Source organism: Nomascus leucogenys, chromosome 9 (genome assembly GCF_006542625.1).
Source record: "Nomascus leucogenys isolate Asia chromosome 9, Asia_NLE_v1, whole genome shotgun sequence".
Taxonomy (NCBI): Eukaryota; Metazoa; Chordata; class Mammalia; order Primates; family Hylobatidae; genus Nomascus; species Nomascus leucogenys.
In genome coordinates this window covers 95,580,902-95,604,975 of record NC_044389.1, presented here as the reverse complement: position 1 = coordinate 95,604,975, position 24,074 = coordinate 95,580,902, and the positions used below count along the sequence as shown (strand labels likewise).

Sequence of the window (24,074 nt, the reverse complement as noted above, 5' to 3'; positions counted from 1 at the left end):
AAATAAAATAAAAAAGCCCACAAGAGAGGCTTCAAAGGAAAGAAAGCATTTTTTTCAAGCCAGTCATTATTTATTCCACCCATAAAACATTCTACCCCTTACCCTTTTCCCAGAGATTTCATGAAGTTAGACCTCCTTGTTCAGAGTCAAATGAGAGGTGCGCCTTGATATATGACTTGAAGGTCATACTGGATACTGAAGAGCCAGCAGTATTGAAGAGCTTCCAGTATTGAAGGATACTGGAGAGCCAGCAATTTGGATGGATGAATTCACAGGGCTATAAAAGGAGATAGCATTTGGATCAAGATCTGAAAGATGGAGAAATCTGGTAGAGATGCGGAAAGGGAGTTCAAGAAAATAAAAGAAAATGCAGAAACTTGTGGTTTCAAAAACGATGAACACAGCTAGAGAGTATGGGAAAGGAAACAGATTACACTTAGAAAAGTGTGTTGTAGAGATGTGGTTAAGGTCTTTGAAAGCTAACAAAAGAGATTTTCATTTATTTTATTTTCATTTATTTTATTTTATTTGAGATGGACTTTCGCTCTCTCGCCCAGGCTAGAGGCTAGAGTGAAGTGAAGTGGCGTGATCTCAGCTAACTGCAACCTCTGCCCCCGCCCCCCTCAGCCCTGGGTTCAAGTGATTCTCCTGCCTCAGTCTCCCTAGCCTCCCTTGTAGGTGGGATTACAGGTGCCCACCACCATGCCTAGCTAATTTTTGTATTTTTAGTAGAGACAGGGTTTTTGCCACATGGGCCAGGCTAGTCTCAAACTCCTGACCTCAGGCAATTTGCCCACCTCGGCCTCCCAAAGTGCTAGGATTACAGGCATGAGCCACCGCTGTAATTTATTTTTAAAAAGGAAAAAAAGGGCCGAGTGTTGTCTCCTGTCTCCCTCTCAGATCCACCCTCCACCCATTGTCCACCAAACGAGACAGAGAAGGATAGCAGTTGGATCTGGAGCTGGCTTTTATGGATTTCATTACTGGGCTCCCTGTCATCTGAATTTGCATTATGTTTGACCAAACTGGAGCACCTGAGACAGGAAAAATAGGGAGAACTGGATATTCACAACCTTGGATTCCTTCCTGCAGCCTAATTCCAGCTGGCTGCTTGGAGCAACAGGTCTGTCAGCATACCTTTACACTGACAACTTCCAATAACCCTTCCTCCTCCTCCTCCTCTTCCTCCTCCTCCTCCTCCTCTTCCTCCTCCTCCTGTTTCTCCTCCTCCTCCTCCTCCTTCTCTTCCTCCTCCTCCTCCTTCTTCTCCTCCTACTCCTTCTCTTCCTTTCTTCTTCTTCCTCCTCCTCCTTTCTACTACTTCTCCCTTCTCCTCCTCTTCCTCCCTTCTTTTTCTTCCTTCTCCTCCTTTCTTCTTCCTTCTCCTCCTCCTCCTTTCTTTGTCTTCTTCCTCCTCCTCCTCTTCCTCCTCCTCCTTCTCTTCCTCCTCTCCTTCTTCCCTCCAGCTTAAGGTGGTAACAGGCCTGATATTATTAGCCCAGCACAATGCACATCACTTACGATTTCACTTTATTCTGGCCACACCTTCGTAAATTGCCACTTTATCAAAAGTTCAAATTTTCCAATTTAAGTATGTCAGCTGGTTCCTGCTAGGGCCCTAAATGATACAAACAAGGCAAGTGCTCTAAGCAGAAGAAGACAAGAGTGTGTTTGTGTTTAAGAGAAGAATGCAGAGTGTGAGAATAGATTTAAAAGATTGAGAAAGAGATTTTCAGTCCAGAGGGCATAAGCCTGTTCAGACGAGTTAGATGGGAGATGATGAGGACTTGAACCTGAGCAGCAGTGATTGACTTAATACAGGAATTGAGAAAATAAAAAAAAAAAGCAAGCATCAAAGATGATCCCAGAGTATTATACTTAGGTGACTGCACAGTTGATAATGCTGAGATCTGAAAACTGAAGAGGAAAGCTCATTTGGGCAGCAGGGAAGGAAATTATTTTGATAATGTGTATTTTCTTACATATAAAATGAGGCAGTTGGCATAAATCAGTTTTATCCGAACTTCTATCATTTATAGTGTACCCCCACAATTTAGACCATGACTACATATGATGTTATGTTGTTTTTTGTTTTTTTTTTTTAAACCCTTTTTTTTTTTTTTTTTTTTTTTTGAGTCAGAGTCTTGTTCTGCTGCCCATGCTAAAGTGCAAGGGCACAATCATTGTTCACTGCAGCCTCAACCTCCCAGGCTCAAGCAATTCTCCCATCTTAGCCTCCTTAATAGCTACTACCACAGGCGTGTACCCAACACTCCCAGCTATTTTTTTTTTTTTTTTTTGTACAGACATGGTCTTGCTATATTGTCCAGACGGGATTCAAACTCCTGGGCTCAAGTGATTCTCCTTCCGGGGCCTCCCAAAGTACTGGAATCATATGCCTGAGCCGCCGTGCCTGGCCACATTTATTTTTTATTTTTATTTATTTATTTTTTGAGACAGAGCCTTGCCCTGTCACCCAGGCGGGAGTACAGTGGCACGATCTTGGCTCACCGCAACCTCCGCCTCCCAGGTTCAAGCGATTCTCCTGCCTCAGCCTCCCGAGTAGCTGGGGCTACAGGCACACGCCACCACACATAGCTAATTTTTGTATTTTTAGTAGAGATGGGGTTTCACCATGTTGGCCAAGATGGTCTTGGAACTCCTGACTTCAGGTTATCTGCCTGTCTCGGCCTCCCAAAGTGCTGGGATTACAGGCATGAGTCACCACACCTGGTGGGCCACATTTATTTTGAAATGGAAACAGTGTATCACAGAAACATGGATAAGCCTTTTTTTTTTTTTTTTCATTTTTTTTAAATTGACTTTTTACTTTGCTCTTTCCTAAGCAAAAATATTCATGAAGTCATGGGTTTGATGTGCCATTTAAAAATATTTCCATTATGACTGGGTGCTGTGGCTCATGCCTGTAATCCCAGTGCTTTGGGAGGCCAAGGTGGGAAGACCACTTTAGGCCAGGAGTTCAAGACCAGCCTGGCTAACATGGTGAAACCCCGTCTGTACTAAAAAAAAAATAATAATAAAATACAAAAATTAGCCAGGCATGGTGGCATGCACCAGCTACTTGGGGGCCTGAGGCAGGAGAATCGCTTGAACCCAGGAGGCAAAGGTTGTAGTGAGCTAAGATTGGAGATTGGCCACTGCACTCTAGCCTGGGTGATAGAGCAAGATTCTGTCTAAATATGTATTTTTCATTATGCCTTTAATATGAAATTTAACTATAAAATTATAATCTTTGTGTTGCCTAAAGTTAATCTCTTTTATGAGCCATTCACACCCACAACAGAATGGGAAATAATAAATTATTTTAAGGTTCGTTCCCAGCTCTGAAATTCTATGATTTAAATAGAATATTGAGCTTAGTTCTTTTGGGTCCTAAGTATTCCCTAGTTGCAGTGTAACTTGGCATTAAATCTTTCAGCTATTAGGTGTCTGTAATTTGACTGAGTAGTGCTCTACATTTATCTTTGCATTACAACTCCCTGAAAGAGATAATGCTCATTTTAAAAATTAAAAAGATGCCTAATTTACAATTCATGATTAGATGAGACAGCAACTTTATCTGTATGCTGATGTTAACCACACAACTGACTGATGGTTAAAACAACAAAGTCTGGGGCTCATTTGTTGTTATTCTATTTGCTGAAAAACCTCTGGAAAGTAGGGACAGCATTGTGTGTCTTGCATCTTCCCTAACACATTGTGGGAACTTTATAAATAACATGTTGGGCAGGTGCAAAATCAGAAGCTGAGGGAGAAGTTCGCTTGAGCCCAGGAGTTGGAGGCTGTAGTGAGCCATGATCACACCACTGCACTCCAGCCTGAGCAACAAAGCAAGACTCTATCTGAATAACAAAACCAAACAAAACAAAACAAGCAGAGGGACTATGCTCAGTCATTTCAATATTGCCCTCACATTAGACTATTTAATTTGGATGTCTATATGTGTGACAGATTCTGCCCTTAAGTTCCTGAAAAGCAGTGCCTGGCAGCTGAAAATGTATTTACCAATGTTACTAATAAGGATATCACTCTTGCATTGTTTTTTTTAGAGAAATCACTGCATGATGAACCCTTTTTAAAAAAGTAATAATCATATTTATTGATGGAACGTGATTTAAAATTTCACATGTATTTCAAAATGATTTCCTATTGTAACTAATATCTCATATTTCTTTAATCAATTCCTTGATCATTTAAGATATTATTTGACCATACAAAATCAGTTTACATGCAATGTATCAGGAACACTTTTATTGAATAATGCACGCTTCATTCGTGTGTATACACGTGTTTGTGTGTTGTTATTGCTAAGTATCCCAGGTTGTTCTAAATCCATTTTCACTGGACACAAACTCCAAGCAACCTATAGAACAATACAAACTGTATAAAATATATGAAGACTACTTTACTGTATTATGGCTCCATATTCTAATTATTTGGTTTGACAGCTATTTCACCATTATCATTTCGTCAGTATAATATCTCTGTTTGGCAGAGATAGTCCCTGGAGCAATGGTTGTAGCATTTTTCCGCATCCTCCCTCTATTCACAGCAAGAAGACAACCTTTCAGTCTCTGACATTTCTGGGTTGCACTGTTTTCTTGTACAAGCAATCAGTGTAGATGAATGTGTTGTAGGCAAATCAGAGATGCCACTTAAAAGAAGCGACTTGGGTAAATGACAAAAGACAGTAAAAAGAAGTGAGGTGTTTTATTAGTAGTAAGTTACATAGTTTTCCAATGGCATGTAGCAAATTATTCAGCACTTTTGACTAGTGTGAATCAATCATGTTACCAAGGAGTAGAAACTCAGGAGGGCGATCGGCTTCTTAATTTTTGTTTAATAATTGCTTTCTTGTCTTCCTGATAGATTCTTTTTTGCTTTCAAATCTTCTGTCACATCATTTCTCCTTAAATGCATCCTTAGGGATACTCCTTCAGCTTCCACTATCTGTTTATTGTGTTGGGTTTTCAAGCTCACTAATGAATCAGAGTTCTTCAAAGACCAGTTTATTTTCATCTTTTCAAAGAAAGAAACACATAAGTCAGAAACTCTTAGCAATTCATTCTTATATTTTTTGACAAACATCTGTTAAGCACCTATTATTTACTAGTCACTGTGTTAGGGGCTAGGAATAGAAGAATAAATAATAGTTTATGCTCTAATGGAGGAGGTATATATAAAAGCAAATAATCTTAATACTGCAATATGCATATATCAGACATATACAGTCACTTCATAGAAAGCACTGGAAAAGGAGAGACAGTCTTTGGTTTGAAGGTGATGATAATATGGAAGGTGGAGAAAAGGTTGGTGCAGAGGTGCTGTATCACTACAACCTGGACTCATGGATTGAAATCCACCAAGTGTCAAAGAAGAGCACCCCCAAAAATAGAGCAGCCTGTGTATATGTGTGTGGCACAGACTGTGACAGGGAATTGTTTCTGTAACACCAGGGGTTTGGTCTAGGCCCTGCTGCTCGCCACACAGAAAGCCAATCACTGAGACAAAAAGTATTGCCAGGGAAGAAGGTTTTAATGGGGTTCTGTAGCCAAGGAGATGGGAGATCAGTCTCAAATCCATCTCCCTGACCAATTAAAATCAGGGAGTAGCAGAGAAGAAATGTAACCACCTGTGGGAAAACAGGAATTAGAGAGGGGTAAGGAAGAGGAGCTGGTCAAAAGGGGGCAGGTGGTCAGTTGGAAAATCATAATGGGTGAAGGGTCTGACATCTCATTGTCCAGATCCAGTGGTCTGATGAGTTTCAGGTCCTTGATACTATCTGGGAGGCCTGATGGTTGGTTTCCCGAGAAAGGAACTCAAATAAGACAAATAGCAATTTCTATGTTTAGTCAAAGAAACTATAAACATCAGCTCTATGGAACACTTGGGTCAGTTTCAGAATTGCATGGTTACTGTGAATAGAACACAGGTCAGGGATGAAAAAATGGTGGACAATTGACTAGGAATTTAATAGAGAAAGATCACTTTTAAGAAATCGAATAAAATCCTAATTGTATGTTTGTATGCCTATAATTTGTTTTTAAATAGGTTATTTTAAAATAACTGCAAGAAAATGCAGTTTTATTGCCTTTTGCAATGTTTCCATTGTCCTAAAAGCTGGAATTGTTCATAGATTCAGAACAGTTTAACTAAATGTATTAAAAAAACAAAATGAGGCCGGGCGCGGTGGCTCACGCTTGTAATCCCAGCACTTTGGGAGGCCGAGGCGGGCGGATCACGAGGTCAGGAGATCGAGACCACGGTGAAACCCCGTCTCTACTAAAAATACAAAAAATTAGCTGGGCGTGGTGGCGGGCGCCTGTAGTCCCAGCTACTCGTAGAGGCTGAGGCAGGAGAATGGCGTGAACTCGGGAGGCGGAGCTTGCAGTGAGCCGAGATTGCGCCACTGCACTCCAGCCTGGGCGACAGAGCGAGACTCCGTCTCAAAAAAAAAAAAAAAAAAAAAAAAAAAAAAAAAAAAAAAAAAATGAGATACATGTAAAGGAATATGTGGATATGTAGGAGTCATAATGAAATAAGATCATTTTTCTAAACAGATTCTGACATAAAGCTATTAAGTTTAAATTGTCTAAAAAATAGGAAAAAGGAAGCTGCTAGGTGATTGCTAAGGGAAATCATGAAAGCTGATAATTAACTTCAAAATTTAATTTGTTTTCAATCAAACAGATTATGTGTCTAAAAACCCAATAAAAAAAATTATGGTGAGTTTTCTTATAGAGCCATTTGTAGGGAAAAAATATTTCTTTATGATCAGAGAAGGTTAGACAGTACCTGGACCTTTCCAAGTGTGGAAACTCGGAGATATCACATTCATAAGGGGAAAGGAAGAGAAAAGAGTATTTTTAGAAGAGATAGCCAGCAAAAACATGTTGAATGAAAAATAGAAGTCAACCATGTAACTCAATATTTACTCATATCCCTGTCAATAGAACAGAGCCACTCAAATGCTGTGTGTTGAAGGAACATCTCTGTTTCTGTGTTTTTTTTTTTGTTTCCAATCCATTATATGCCAATGTTTTGTAAAATATAATAAAAATAATTCTTAGAAACAAGAAATGAAGGCAGGGGTTTCCTCTTTTGGCTTTGGAGGAGCCCCCCCTCCCTCTGTCTCTATGTAGGGGAGCTTCTTTCTTCTGCCTTCTTCTTCTTTCTTGCCTATTAAACTCTCCACTCCTTAAAACCACACATAAAAAAAGAAACAGGAAATAAAAAGACACACAAAATACTAGTCCAACTTTCTTATTCTTATCATCAACAGACATAAAATTACTCTGTCCAATTGCTATGAATGTTTCTAAACATTTATTTTCCATCCTTATACTTATCTGATCCTGGAACCATATCCAGATAAGACCAAAACCATACATAAACCACACTCGGAGTAGCTCTGTGGTAGGGGATAAGGCATATAGTTGGAGCTCAAATAATGTTTCCTAAGCAAGTTGGAAAATAAAGACTTTGGCTCTGCCCATAGGAAGTTAATCTTCAAACATGAATGTAAATAAATAGATGCCACTGAGTCCATTTTTCTGGACAGATTCTTACATAGGTTGTCAAATTTTAATTGTCTGAAAAATATTTAGGAAGCAAGTTGCTAGGGAGTTGCTAAGGGCAATCACAAAGACAGCAGTATTGCAATTCATTTTCAACCGAAGAGATCATATGTCTAAGAGAATTTAATAAGGAAAGTAGAGTGAGTTTGCATATAGAGCAATCTAGTTGGAAAAATATTTTATTGCCAGGAGAGAAGGTACTAGACATCTTCATGGTAAAATGCACAATGCACAGTGCAGAGAAGTGGTCAGTCTGGTTCCGGAGTTGGGGATTTGGCAAAGGTTCTGGCCAATGAGAAAGGGATTCAAAAGCAAATCCAAGACTTAAGAAAAATGTTGAAATGGGAAAAGTCCCCTTATCGCTCTTGCAGAGCATGCAGTAGGTGTGTGGGGCTCACTCGGTTGGTGCCCCGCTGCCCAAACCTCTAGGGGGAGCATGCATACACGCAAGTTGTGGGGATCCGACCCCATGGCAGTGTCTAGGGTTGAGTTTTTACAGCGACCCAGTGGGCTCTATGAGTTTAGCTGTCTGTAGGTGCTTGTGTTATTCAGCTCCATTAGACCCTCTGCCTTATAGCATAGACAGAGGGCTTTCTGTTTCCTGGATCCTTGCCTTGGTGTACTGGAAAAATCAGATCACACGTGGGCTTGGAGGATGAGTGCAAGGGTTTTTATTGAGTGGTGGTAGCTCTGAGAAGATGGGGCAACCAGAAGGGAATGGATTGGGAAGGTGGTTTTCCCCCGGAGTAGAGCTGCCCAGTGGCCGGGCTCCCCTCCAACCACCCCGGCCAAACTGCGCATCATTCTGCTGGTCAGCCTGCCAGCGTCTACCAGCTTCTGCTGACGTCTGTTTGGGTATTCTTCCACCAGTGTGATCCTCTCGACGTCCAGCTGCCTGCGTGTCTGCCCGCTAGGGTCTCGGGGTTTTTATAGGCACAGGGTGGGGGCTTGGCAGGCCAGGATGATCTGGGAAATGCAACATTTGGGCAAGAAAACAGAAATGCTTGTCCTCACCTAGGTCCCTGGGCACAGTCCTGGGGGTAGAGCCCTCACCAGGGACCTGCCTTCTCTACCCAGCACTTCCCTGTCCCCCTCCCCGTATCAATGTGACACATCCAAAAAGTGTTGAGTAGTGCTGCAGGGCTAGGAGAAGAGGTGATAAAAGAGGGGAATCAGCGAAACAGGGAACCTGAAGATCATGAGGCATGCGGATCGCATCTTTTATTTAGGCAAATGTCCTACAAGGTGTGTGGGCATGGTGGAGGTGGGAAGCTCAAGTTGGGGACACAGCTTGTGATCTTTCCAGATTGTGAAACTATCACCCCTACCCTGAGATTCCAATGCACAACAGAGCCATAAATAGAACTTTGGAAATCCAACTACATGGGTTTAAAATAATGTAAAATGTTAGTTAATCTCATCACCCAGAATTACATACTGTTAACATTTTGATGTATCTTCTGTTGAATTTTTATCAGTATATAAATATGTACATGTACTCTTTCCTCTTAAAATTGAAATTGCTACGAAATTTATTTCTCCTTATTTCCCTATACTGACCATTCTCAAACATTTTGGTCTCAACATACCATCACACCTTTAAAACTTATTGAAGACCGCAAAGACTTTTCTTAAGGTGGTTTATAGCTATCAAGACTTACCATAGAAGAAATTAAACTAAGAAATATTTACAATTATATTTATTAATATATTTTAAATGACCAGATATCTATTATAACCTATTATGAAAATATATTTGTATATTTAAAATTATATGTATAATATTTATCTATATATAAAATATAACATTCTATTTAAAAATGACCTTTACCAACTATGGGGCTTTGAGGTATCACATTTGTTGAAGAAAGGGAGTGAAAAAACATTTCCAGAATTGGTAACTAGCAAAAATTTATTGGAGAAAAGTAGATGTTAGCCAAGTAAATAAGTATTTACTCATATTTGAACCCCCAGTGCTTAGTAGAACAAAGCTACTTGTATTACTCCATTTGCATTGCAATAAAGAAATACCTGAGGGTTGGTAATTTATAAAGAAAAGAGATTTGTTTGGCTGACAGTTCCGCAGGCTGTACAAACAGTATGATGCCAGCATCTGCTTATGGTGAGGCCTCAGGAAACTTACAATCATGGCAGAAGGCAAAGGGGAAACTGGCGCATCACATGACAAGGGTGATAGAGAGAGAGAAGGTGCTATGCTCTTGTAAACGACTAGATCTCTCATGGATCCATAGAGTGAGAACTCACTCATTCCTGCAAGGGCAGCACTAAGCCATTCATGGGGGATCTGCCCCATGGCCCAAACACCTCCCAGTAGGCCCACTTTCCAACATTGGAGGTCACATTTCAACATGAGACTTGAAGGGGACAAAACATCCAAATCATATCACTACTCAAACTAAAACCTTTAGTGAGGGCTAGTGTGGGATTCTTATATCTACTTCTTCATTAAAGCCATTATCTTGATTTGTTGAAATATATTAAACACATTCAACCTCACACAGATATGTATTTTTAAAAAGGAGCTGATATGGTTTGATTATGTGGCCCCACCAAACTTCAGCTCAAATTGTAATCCCCATTGTTGGAGGTGGAGCCTGCTGGCAGGTGATTGACTCATGGGGGCAGATTTTTCATTAATGGATTAGCACCATCCCCCCCAGTGCTGTTCTACTGAGTGAGTTATTGTGAGATCTGGTTTTTTAAAAGTGTGTGGCACCTGCCCCGACTCTCTCTTGCTCCTGCCTCAGCCATGTAAGACGTGCCTGCTTCCACCTGACCGTATATTTCCTCAGGCATCCCCAGAAACACTATGCTTCCTGTACCGCCTGCGGAACTGTGAGCCAATTAACCTCTTTCCTTTATAAATTACTCAGTCTCAGGTATTTCGTCGTAGCAATGCAAGAATGAAAAAATACAGAAGGTGTATTTTACTAGCTTTTGAGATAATTATTGATGCTTTTCTATTACACCAAAACTTTACATGGGGTAGTTCCTCAAAATGCAGTTCTAATGCAGAATCTGAAAACATATCCATGGAATTTTCGAACTATTACATTAAAAAATCACTGATCTGTTTTTCACTTTGATGGATCACTTACCTATGTGTGATTTTGTAGCATCATGCATGTTACATTTAGAAAATATTGGTTTAGTGATTTATGCAGTACGTCAGATGCTGACCCATTTCATTCTGCAATATAGCAAAAAACCAAAAAACAAAACAAAATAAAACCCTCATCAATCAAGTATTTAAAGTATGGGGAACTTGTCATACTCATGGTAGACAACACTTATTTTTCAAAATTCTCATTTTTCTTTGGATGTTTGAAGTTTCTCATCAGCAATACATACTATCAGGTGTTTTCTTTGATTTAAGAGCCTTGCTTCACTTGTTTTTATGAAAATGTCTGCCAAATGCCCTAGTGTAAAGAACCATAGTTTTTCTGTCAGTAATTCTTTCAAACACAAGTTTTGCTCCGAGATGAAAAAGTGGCTAGTTTAGCATGCAACTTAATCTCAGTGCTTCTCCATAAGAGAACATGTGCTTCAGTATTCCACAAAGATGCTTTATATGCACACTTCACAGAATATAAAAATGACTTGTACTAATGACTTGAAAGTTAATATGATTATTAATTTTTAAGGCTTTATCAAAGTCATTTTGAAGTATAACTGGCTTTACTGGCAGCAGATGGTGATTAAGAACACAGTGTATAATTTGGCACCATGGCTTTAACTAGTGCTAAGAACTAGTGCTAAGATACCAGCAGTTTTCCCCTCCATCACATCTGGGCCATCAGTGTAAATGTCATCCCAGTAAAAAGTCTATTATTATAAAAATTCAGTAATCTAGCTTGAAATTTCAGTGAATATTTTACACATGTGTTTTATTATTAATGCAAAAATTAGTTTTGAATTTGTAGATCCTTGGAAGGTGTCTTAGAACCTCCAGAAGTCCAGAGCCCACACTTTGACAACCACAGCCTGTGTTAGGCCATTTTTGCGTTGCTATAAAGAAATACCTGAGGCTGGGGCTGGGTGCACTGCCTCACACCTATAATCTCAGCACTTTGGGAGGCCAAGACTGGTGAAACACTTGAGGTCAGGAGTTTAAGACCAGCCTGGCCAACATGGCAAAACCCTGTTTCTACTAAAAATACAAAAATTAGTCAGGCATGGTGGCACACACTTGTAATTTCAGCTACTTGGGAGGCAGAGACATGAGAATCACTTGAACCCAGGAGGTGGAGACTGCAGCAAGCCAAGATTGCGCCACTGCACTCCGGAGAGAGTCTATCTCAAAAATAAATAAATAAAAAAAAGAGGAAGAAGAAGAGGTAGAAAAAGAGGAAGAAGAAGAAGGAGAGGAAGAAGAAGAGGAAGAAGAAAAAGAAGAGGAAGAAGAAGAACAAGAGGAAGAAAAAAGAGGAAGAAGAGGAAGAGGAAGAAGAGGAAGAGGAAGAAGAAGAGGAAGAAGACGGAGGAAGAAGAAGAGGAAGAAGAAGAAGAAGCAACAGCAGCAGCAGCAGCAGCAGCAGCAGCAGCAATACCTGAGGCTGAGGCTGGATAATTTATAAAGAAAAGGGGTTTAATTGGCTCACAATTCTGCAAGCTGCATAAGAAGCTTGGTGCCAGCATCTACTCAGCTCCTGTGGAGCAATCAGGGAGCTTTTACTAATGGCAGAAGGCGAAGCAGGAGCAAGCACATCATGTAGCAAGAGCAAGAGCAAAAGAGACCGGAAGGAGGTCCCACACACTTTTAAACAACCAAATCACATGAACTCAATGTGAGAACTCACTCATCACCAAGGCGATGTGGCGCTAAGCCTTTCCTGGGGATCTGCCCCCATGATCCAGTCAGGTCCCACCAGGCTCTACCTCCAATATTAGGGATCGCATTTCATCATGAGATTTGAAGGGGACAAACATCCAAACCATATCACAGCCCTGTACTACTAAATATTCTTTAAAGCATGACTTGAAAGGGTTGAATAATGCTGTGTCAAGTACGTGCATTGTCATTTAACCATTCTCCTATTATTAGACATTGAGCTTGCATCTAATTTTTCTAATTTGTGATGAATCTTTTTCTATATACATTTTTGTCTTTCTCTCTAATTATTACCTAAAGACTGACTCCAATAATTTTACTAGGCCAAGATGGATTTTTAAAATGTGCTGTTAGGCCAGGCATGGTGGCTCATGACTTTAATCCCAGTGCTTTGTGAGGCTGAGGCAGGAGGATTGCTTGAGTCCGGGAGCTCAAGGCAACACAGCAAGAGCTCATCTCGGCAAAACAATTAAAAAAAAAAAAATTAGCTGGTCATGGCGGTACGTGGCTGTAGGGCTAGCTACCCAAGAGGCTGAGTAGGGAGGATTGCCTGAGACCAGGAGGTCAAATTATGATCCCACGACTGCACTCCAACCTGGGCAGCAGAGCAAGACACTGTCAAAAAAAAAAAAAAAAAAAAAAAAAAAAATATATATATATATATATATATATATATGCTATCAAATATATTTCCAAAGGGACTTGCTTGCTAGGCATCTGGTTTCTATTAGGTGGTTGTGAATTTGCTAACACTGCACTTGTGAAGTGGAGTGAAGATGGAGCTCCCATTGGCAGCCTAGGTTTTCCTTAAGATTAAGTTACAGAAACCTGGGTCAGCTTTATTCCTACTAATTGCCTCCATATTCCTGGGCATGTTCCCATTAAAGTGCTCTGCCACAGAAAGAGTGCTTAAACAGTGACAGCTTTTGTGGTCAGCATATTTACTTCCTGCCTGAAAAGAGTGGAAGAAAAATAAAGCAGCTGCTGTATCATGTGAATGACTTTGGCAAAATTTGGTGTTCCAATTGTTTGGTTTTGTGACCCTGGGTGATGAATCTTTTCCTCTGCCTTTTGTGGCATTTCTGGTTGTGTTTGCAAACGCAGTTCTTTCTGAACTTTTTCACCCAAACATTTGGTTTAGTTTGTTCCTTAAGGACTTGGAAATGAAAATGTGAGCTCGTAGATATTTCCTTAATGTATCCTTGCTTTTTCAAATTGGCTTCTTTTCTTTCTTTCTTTTCCTCCAGATTGTTTATTTAAAAAAAAAATCATCATTTTGACAGGAATAGAGACCATTAGACAGTTTACTATTTACATTCTCTTATAATTTCTTTCTGTCTCTCTCTCTTTTTATTAGCAGTAGTCAGATAACATGGTATTTTATGGGAGTGTACACTCAGTGAGAATAGGTTGACTTCATAGATTCAACTTATTTCTTCTATTACCTTATGACTGTGCAGTTTTTTCTCTACCTGTAGACTTTTATAACAGATCTAATGTGTTACACTGCAATGATGCACTATAAATTATAAGCTTGGTGTTGACTTTTTTATGATAAACGAACAAATGAAAATGCCCCCAAAATCAAATTCTCTAAGGCATTGTTGTGCTTCAAGATCTCTATAAAATCTCCCCTCCCTCCTTGCCAACACTTTCTGGGTAGCTTTTACTGAAGCACATCTTGGCATCGTTTCAGCCTGGTGTTTGAAAAGTATTAGTTGAAACAACCTAGTGTAACCCTTTGCTGACTTTCCTAAAATAATGTGGTTAGGGACTTGTTACTTTGTTACATTAGATTACAGTAACAGGATCCACACAATAGATGCTTTATCTCTTGAGTTAGAGAAGAAGTGCTTCTAAGCATCTGGTTTGTTTGTTTCTTTTTGAAATTATAGCCTGAGTAATTGATTGTCCTGCTTAAATTTGATTTCTAGAATCTTAAAGTCTAAGTTGCATCCTGCCGCTAATAAATATACATACTCCGATGATATCCATTTCATGAACTCTCCATCTTGTTACCTTTGCCTCATTTATATTTTCCTGTTCTCAGATTCCCGTCCTCCAACATCCTACTTCGTATTTGTTTTATGTTCTTTTACTGTGCTATTTTTTTTGTAAAATGCTGTAAATCTGTCTTTATTACAAAAAGGACAAAATAGTGCCTAAAATTAAAATTTATGATTACTTTCCTTGAAAAAAAAGTCTATTCAAACAGGCTAAAAAATGGACTGTAAATGATCAGAGACCAGGTGTAAAATAACACTTTAAGGTTTTGAGAAAAGAAAGATGATACATGTGAATCATTTGAGACTGTGAGTTACATAGGAAACACAGGGCACCAATCTCTCATGATTACTGCAAGTTAAAAATGAGCAAGTAAACATACCACAAAACCTATTTCCTTAGGTTATAAAGCCAGGGAAGAAAAAAAAAATAAAAGAACATTGCTCATTGATTTTTAGGATGAGACAAAGTTAAAAAAGAAAAAAAAGAAAACAGTACGCTGGTTAAGAAACAAACATTTCTAAAAAGATCTCTTCTTGGCAGAGGGAAATATATTTAATGAACATTAAAAATAGGCATAATTAAAAAGGGAAACCCAAGAATATTTTATTTTTATTGGAATGCTGTATTATATTTTCCTTTTATCTGGAAGATTAGATCTTTGGGAAAGGCTTCAAATTCCTTAAATCTTAAGACTGGAAACATTTGGGAAAAACTAGTTGAAGACTTTAAAATGAGAGAGGTGGAAGTAGGGAGAGGAGAATTAAGGTTTACTTCTCTGGGACAACTCAGATTCACCATTAATTATGCTAAACAAAATATAATGTAATAGGCATGACTCAATAAGTGAATTCTATTCTCACCAGTGAAATGATTGTCTTTTATAATTTAGATGCATCCTTTAAAAAAAAAGTCACATTCATTTTTATGGCTGGGAAACATCTCTCCCTGGTAGTAACAAATCACGTACTTCACAACCTGAAAATTCACTTGAAGACCTTGATGTTTATGCATAGATGTTCCATACCCCTCATTGTTTAAAAAGAAATACATAGGAAGACCACAGGTCTTTATTTTCAAATATTGCAAAATAGTAAATTAGTACCAAGGTGATTTTTTTCCAGCCATGTAGCTTTTTCAGTTTCTCCATAGTAGAAATGGATAGAAAGGCCATGCCTAATCTACTGTACTCTGCTCATCTTCAGAGAAGCCCCCAAGCTACTCTGGGCTGCCACTTAAGCAGGTGACAAAGGAATGGGAGAAAAAACAGAGGGCAGAGGTTACTCCTGACCCACTTAATGTCTTGGGCTAAGCAGAACAGGAAGCTACATACAAATATGGCTCTATTGAACAATAGTAAAAAATGAATTGTCTTTCCTCTGTGGGGGTTGAGGAAATATATTATTGAGGGTGGAAATAAGCAGAGAGAAGTTAGTGGACTTCATTTCATCACTAAACCTTTAGACTATAGGTAATTATCGTTATTCTTTCTACAAATTCAGTTGATTCTTACTATCTTCTAGGCATTCACAAGGTGCTGTGACAGAGAGATGAGGAAACCAGACATGTTCCTTATCCCTCAGAGGACTTATAGTCTAGTTGGGGAAGAATCTCAGTTGCTGCATCTGTAATAGAAGACAGAGACAAGATGATTGCAAGGGTTCTTGCTAGGCTCTAAATTAATCTTTTTTTTTTAATTAAAAGTAATGCTAGGGATGGTGGCTCATACTTGTAATTCCAGCACGTTCAGAGGCTGAGGTGGGAGGATTGCTTGAGGCTAGAAGTTCAAGATCAGCCTGGGCAATATAGTGAGATGTCATCTCTACAAAAAATTAAAAAATTAGCTGGGTGTGGTAGCACATTCCTGTAGTTCCAGCTAGTCAGAAGGCTGAGGCAGGAGGATCTCTTGAGCCCAGGAGTTGGAGGCTGCTGTGAGCTGGGATCACCCCACTGTATTACAGCCTAGGTGACAGAGCAAGACCATGTTTCTAAAAAAAAAAAAAAGTGGAAAAAATTCAAAGTACTACAGTGATTATTAATGTTGACACCTCCTTATTATTGTTCTTTATACCAATGTCCTTTCATTTCACAAATTTGGGGGTCAGGAGAAAGAAGCAGGAAGTTTAAAAAAAGATGTAAATGGCAAAAGGAGGAAAACATAAGGAAAGAAGGTGAAGAGAATAGCACTCAACTATCGGTGTGCACCTGCTTGTGATAAGCATTTTTATAAACACGTCATTTCATCTAAGAGATAGAAACCAGCAGTTGCCACCCTCTGAAAAGCTCTAGAGGTTGGAGCCATATACTAATCAACTTAAGAAGTCTAGGACCCAGTGCAACATTTAGTGCATAGTATGGGTCCTAGACATGGGTGAATGTCAATAAGTAAATAAGGAAAATGATAAGTAACATTAAAAAATTCTCTTTCCACCATCTTAAGGAGTGAGTTACCACATTGGAGAGCATCAATTCCTTTCAGGCACTTAACTCATGACAATTTCGTCTCAGATTTTAGGATATTGTCTGACATCTTAGAAAAAATGTTTAGAAATCATTTCACTCATGGAAGCATGAGAACCAATGCCTCCACTCATGAAATACAGGGAGAAGATCTTTTGATAGATAAATTATTATGTCTGTCCATTAACGTCATTTGACAGCTGCATTGTAATTATCCTGATTTCAGACAGTATGATTCTTCATACTTTTGAGTGGACAGGTTTTGACACTGAAGTTTTATAACACAATCCACCAAGATACGACAGAAATAATCATCCATGACCCTCACAAATGGTATTCCCTTTCACTTAAAAAAATCTGTGCTAAAGTTTTGAGCTCAGGTCAGGCACAGTGGCTCACACCCATAATCCCAGTGCTTTAGGAGACCAAGATGAGAGGATTGCTTGAGATCAGGAGTTGTGAGTTCAAGTCCAGACTGGACAATATAACAAGACCCCATCTCTACAAAAAATTAAAAAATTAGCCAGGTGTCAACACACCTATAGTCCCATCAACTCAGGAGGCTGAGGCAGGAGGATTGCTTGGGCCCAAGAGTTCAAGGCTGCAGTGAGCTATGATCACACCACTGTACACCAGCCTAGGCAACAGAGTGAGACTGTGTCTCTAAAAATAAAAAATAAAAAAATTTAAACTTTTGAGCTAAGTTTTGAGTATTTTCTAAGTCTACTTTTAAATATGAACATAGTGCAACAGTGTTACTCCTGTGAGATAGTAGTAGAAACTAGGTGTTTGGTGAATTTCACTAAGCAGCTTGAGCAGTTTTAAAATTAGCCAGGTGTGTTGGCATGCACCTATAGTCCCAGCAACTCAGGGGGCTGAGGCAGGAGGATTGCTTGGGCCCAGGAGTTCAAGGCTGCAGTGAGCTATGATCACGCCACTGTATACAAGCCTGGGCAACAGAGTGAGACTCTGTCTCTAAAAATAAAAAATAAAAAAATTTAAGCTTTTGAGCTCATTTTTCTTTGAATATTTTCTAAACCTAATTTTAAATATGAACATAGTGCAACAGTGTTACTCCCATAAGATGGTAGTGGAAACTAGGTGTTTGCTGAATTTCACTAAGCAGCCTGAGTAGTTTTACAGACACACCAAGTGACTTACTGGTAAATTAGGGGGAAAAAAACACAGCACACGTCTGTAGTTAACATAAAGAAATTAAATCACCCATTTATCACCAAAAATGGCAATCAATTTAGTAAATAAAGTGAATAGAAAACAGTAAAACAAATTATAAAAGTGTATTTTAAAAAATAACAAACTTGCAAGGTGTGTAAAAAGATGTTCATTTTGAAGGACAGGCCTCTCAGCAGGAACACTGTGCTGTCACTGTCCTAGAAACTTCAGCATTCGGAGTGACAGCTAGTCTCACTGTCACCTTTGTTTCCTTTCAACCCAGATAAAGGTTTATTCACTTATCTAGTTTAAAGATGTTCACTTTAAGTGGCAATCAGACTCTACCCTGAAACTGTCCAACATTGCCATAATAATTTTCCTATACACTAGCTTTAACTTGTTTATATTAAGGAAGTTTTATAGCCCCACTAAGCTGGGGATAAATGTGGTTATCAAAAATAAACTTTTGTCAGAGGAATTAGGAAAAAGGAAATAAAAGGCATTCAAATTGGAAAAGAAGACGTAAAATTCAGTATTCACAAATGGCATGATACTATATATAAGAAATCCCAAAGAATCCACAAGAAAGCTACTAGAGCAAATAAACAAATTCAGAGAAGTTACAAGGTATAAGAGCAACACTTAAAAATCAGTTGTATTGCTACATACCAGCAATGAACAATCAGAAAAGGAATCTTGAAGGCAATTCTATTGACAGTAGCAACTAAAAGAATAAAATACCTGGGAATAAATTTAACCAGTGAGGTGAAAGATTTATACACTTAAAATCACAAAGCATTATTGAAAGAAATTAAATAAGACCTAACTAAATGGAATGACACACTTTCCATGTTCATGGAAAGGAAGACAATATTGTCAAGATGTTAATACTAACTAAAGCAACTGATACGGTTTGGCTCCATGTCCCCACCCAAATCTCATCTTGAATTCTAGTTTCCATAATCCCCACAAGTCATGGGAGGGACCTAGTGGGAAGTAATTTAATAGTGGGGATGGTTACCCTCATGCTGCTGTTCTCATGATAGTGAGTAAGTTCTCACAAAGTCTGATGGCTTTATAAGGGGCTTTTCCCCCTTTTGCTGTGCACTTCTCCTTGCTGCAACTGTGTGAAGAAGGGCATGTTTGCTTCCCCTTCTGTCATGATTGTAAGTTATCCGAGGCCTCCCCAGCCCTATGGAACTGTGAGTCAATTAAACCTCTTTCCTTTATAAATTACCCAGGCTCAGGTATTTCTTCACAGCAACTTGAGAACAGACTAATGCAGCAACCTACAGATTCAAGGCAATCTCTATCAAAAATTCCAACAGCCATTTTTGCAAAAATGAAAAACCTCTTCTCAAATTTATAAATTACAAGGGTACCAAATAGCCAAAACAATGTTGGAGAACTCAAACTTCCAAATTTCAAAATTTACTACAAAAGTACAGTAAACAAAACAGTGTGGTATTGGCATGAGGCATGAGAACAGACATATAGATCAACTGAATTGAATTGAATTGAATTGAAAATTCAAATATAAACCCATACATCTATGATGAATTGATGTTTGACAAAGGTGCCAAGTCCATCCAATGGGGATCAAATAGTCTCTTCAATAGATGATATTGGGACAACTGGATTTTGCAATGCAAAAGAATGCAGATGGACCCCCTACTTCACACCACATACAGAAATTAGCTCAAAATGGATCAAAGAGCTACATGTAAGAGCTAAAGCCATAATGCATTTATAAGAAAACAGTGGTAAATCTTCATGATCTTGGATTTGGAAATTGATTCTTTCTTAAATATGACACCAAAAGCACAAGCAACAACAAAAAATAAATAAGTAAATTGGACTTCATTAAAATCAAAACCTTTTGTGCAACAAAAGACATTATCAAGAAAGTGAAAAGACAATCTACAAAATGGTAGAAAATATTCAAAATTATGTATCTGATAAAAGTTTAATATCCAGAATATATAAAAATCCATACAACTTAAGAACAAAAAGACAACCCAATTTCAAAATGGGCAAAGGACTAGAATAGTCATTCCTTCAAAGAAGATTACATATAGTTGAACATAAAAAGATGTTCAACATCACTAGTCATTAGGGAAATGAAAATCAGTACCACAATTAGATACCAATTCACATCCACTGAGATAGCAATAATAATAATAATTTAAAAACAACATAACAAGTGTTGATGAGAATGAGGAGAAATAGAAACCCTCACACATTGTTGGTGGGAATGTAAAATGCTGCAGCACTATCAAAAACAGTTTGGCAGTTCCTCGAAAGTTAAAAAAGAATTACCATGTGTTCCATCAATTCAACTCCTAGTTACACACCCCGAAGAATCAAAATAGAGACTTAAACAGATATTCATACAGCAATGCTCCCCATAGCAGTATTCACAATAGTCAAAACATGGAAACTACCCAAATTTCCATCAACAGGTGAATGAATAAACAAAATGTGGCATATACATGCAATGGAATATTATTCAGCAATAAAAATGATTACAGTTCTGCTACATGCTACAATATGGATGAATCTTGAAAACATTATGCTAAGTGAAATAAGCCAAACACAAAAGGACAAATCCTGTATGATTCCACTTAGATGAGGTACCTAGAGTCTCATAAAGACAGAAGGTAAATCAGAATTTACCTGGGATTGGTTGGAGGGTAATGGGGTGTTAATGCTTACTGGCCATGGAGTTTCAGTTCAGAGTGATAAAAACATTTTGGAAATAGTGGTAATGGTAGCACAACACTGTGAATGGAATTAATGGCATTGAATTGTACACTTGAAATGGTTAAAATGGCAAATTTTATGTGATATATACCACCCTTTTAAAAATTAATAAAAGTAACATTACTGAAAACCATTGGATTGTGTACTTTAAGTTTGTGAATTGTATGGCATGTGATTTATAGCTCCATAAAGCTGTTAAAAATAAAAATGTAAAATATTCACCTCAAAGTCATGTTTATTGGATGTAACATAGATTGGTTTTTGTTTTATTCTTTTTTCTCCCTTCCCATTTGTAATAATTTCAGACTATTATAAACACTTCCATGCTTTTCTCAACAGTAAAACAATGTTCTCAGTTAATAAGTGAATTCCATTAGAAGTATAAATATGCTCACTAAATTAAAATTGGAAACTGCCATCAGAATTATCTTAGTTCTGCATTGACCTAGGTCTCTTGGCGCACATTCAGAATGCCACTTCACACAGTATCTGCACATAATGGATGTAAGATAAACTTAATAATAATTTATGTGAATGCATGATAAGGGAGAAAAACTTATATGATCCATGCAACTTCCTTTCCTCTACTCAAAATTTATTTATTTTTTTTTTTTTTTTTTTGAGACGGAGTCTCGCTTTGTTGCCCAGGCTGGAGTGCAGTGGCGCGATCTCGGCTCACTGCAAGCTCCGCCTCCCGGGTTCACACCATTCTCCTGCCTCAGCCTCTCCGAGTAGCTGGGACTACAGGCGCCCGCCACCACGCCCGGCTAATTTTTTGCATTTTTAGTAGAGACGGGGTTTCACCGTGGTCTCGATCTCCTGACCTCATGATCCACCCGCCTCGGCCTCCCAAAGTGCTGGGATTACAAGCGTGAGCCACCGTGCCCGGCCTTCCTCTACTCAAAATTTCTAAGTCAGTTCCTTTATCATTATTATTCCTAGAGGTGGTTATATTCTTTAGAACCTCAATTCTTACAACTCACTTATTCATTGGGGGAAAAAAAATCAACTCCTTAAGAGCTACCGGCATATTGACAAATACATTAAGTCAAACATTGCATTTTTTTTTTTTTTGGCCTGATGAAGACTCATCATTACACCATTGAGTTTCAGAACTGGCAGAAAACTTTATAATGAAACAAATATTTTATTTCCCTCATGTAAGGATCCACCATTTTAAGTAAAATTGCCTGTATTTGAATATCAAATTGACATAGTTGATGAAAATGGAAAATCATAATATTGAACTTGAAATAGTAAATGTATAGAGTGACACTAGCAATTTCCTTCGTGGAAGAATCTGTGGACAGTGTAATAGTTTACCTTATAAATAAATAGGAAAGACATTAAAATTTAAGTCTAATAGTCCAGGGATTTTCAAGAATGGGAGATATATCTTTGATCTGGGAAAAATAAAAGCAATTTGAGACTACTAAAGAACAAAAGTTGAAGTGGGAAGGATTTGCCATTGCTCACCTTCCAATACTGACACTGAAACGCCGCCTTCTTTTATTACCACTCCACATCCGTACTCTTAAATATCATCTTCCTTCTTTGTAGTTACCCAAATCTTGAAGGCCAGACACCTTCAAATGTTGTTTTTTTCATTTTAATAGAAAATTATTTCAGACTTAAAACCCTTTCAGAAGACAAGTAGCTTCAATAATTGAATTAACAGAGCTGAGAATTGGATAAATTTACCTGGCTTCTGCCTGCCAACCGTGGTCTGGGTCATCTGGAGTCCCAGCAGTTTAAGACCAAAAATAATTGCTTCATATCAAGATCTTTTGTGTTGCTTCTGCCTCACATCCTTGCAACTGATGGCCAAGCTGGTCCCTTCAGCTCCTGGTTGTATACTTCGGCTTTGACCATCTGTCCTGTCTAGCCCTGTGGTTTGGGTTTCCTCCTGTTTCCTAATTTCATTGCCTGATTTCAGCCTCTTAATTTTTCTGAGCTCTTGGTGTCAGTGTCTATCTTATCTTTACTTAGTTCCTAATTTCTATTATGTTTTGATCATCCCTACTTCCATGTCCAATTTTTCCTGCTTTGGTATTTTGATGCATTTCAAAACTACACTTCACTCCCTACCCAGTCTCAACTCCAAGATCATCCCTGGCTCAGCTCATGCACTAACCATGCTATGTACTGAGATTACTACTCCGAGAATTTAACATAGACTAGTCTTGAATAAAGTAAAGGCAAAGAGTCAAACACAACTTATTCAAATTAATCAGAGCACCTAATAAGCATTCAATTAGTGGTTAAGGAATTAACAGATATTTGTTGACTCAATTCAGAGTTTTCAGTAATAACCCACAAAATAGATGCATATGGCCCTATTCATCAATAAGCAAAATGTACCCGCAGTGAGGGTGAAACACTTAATCTATTATATATTTAAGCCAGTGGAGATCAGGAAGCTTAAAAGACACTGAATCCACAGGGAAAATGTATTGCCAGCCAAACATAATTAGCCAGATTAGACTGTTAGGCTCACTAGTGCTGCAGTTTCTTTGAAAAGGACCATGTGGTTTGGTAGATCACAATAGGCAGTTATGCCTACGGCAGTTTGTTTTCAGAAATCAAATCAGTAAGAGCCTCCTTTTTGCTACATTTTATTTTGGGATTTAGAATTATATTACTGACAAACATTAATTTTCACTATATCCTGATTAGGCAAAAAATATACATTATATATACATTATACATTGTATTATACAATTATCATACATTATATATTTGTTGTCATTAAGCTCTTAAAACAATCATCCTGGAATTGGTCTTCCATTCTCCATTGTGTGTGTGTGTGTGTGTGTGTGTGTGTGTGTGTACACATGCATGTATAGGATCCTTTGTGTGTGTGTGTGTGTGTGTGTGTGTACACATGTATGTATAGGTTCCTTTTGTGTGTGTGTGTGTGTGTGTGTGTGTGTATTTAGTTTTTGGTTACTTTTTTTTGTTCCTGTGATGGACATTTTTTCTTCATCAGTTGTCACGAAGTAGTCCAGGGCTGCGTGTCTTCTAATAAGTCTATTAATTCTTAAGTAAAGCATAAAAGGAAAATAATCATATGGAGCCCAGTTAATTATAGTGAATTAAGTGCATCTAATCCAATATGTGATATTACCAAGGGCTTGCTGTTTTTGATTTTCATGAAACACTGCCCTAAAGAACTTTTCAAAACACTTGTATTTAAATTTGCTGATTAAAATGTTAAATACTAT

General features: G+C 38.3%; 1 protein-coding gene and 1 long non-coding RNA gene across 2 annotated transcripts in view; one reads left to right on the top strand and one right to left on the bottom strand.

Annotated features, from left to right (window-relative positions):
* MALRD1 (MAM and LDL receptor class A domain containing 1) overlaps positions 1 to 24,074 on the top strand; it is a 682,931-nt gene that overhangs the window by 654,640 nt on the left and 4,217 nt on the right. The gene's annotated exons all lie outside the window — the stretch shown is intronic.
* Positions 4,101 to 22,697, bottom strand: LOC101177428. Its single transcript, XR_001114040.2, has 5 exons — positions 22,552 to 22,697; positions 16,184 to 16,276; positions 15,968 to 16,079; positions 10,718 to 10,809; positions 4,101 to 5,040 (listed from the first exon to the last, which is right to left on the bottom strand). It is a non-coding gene; the product is annotated as an uncharacterized LOC101177428 (long non-coding RNA).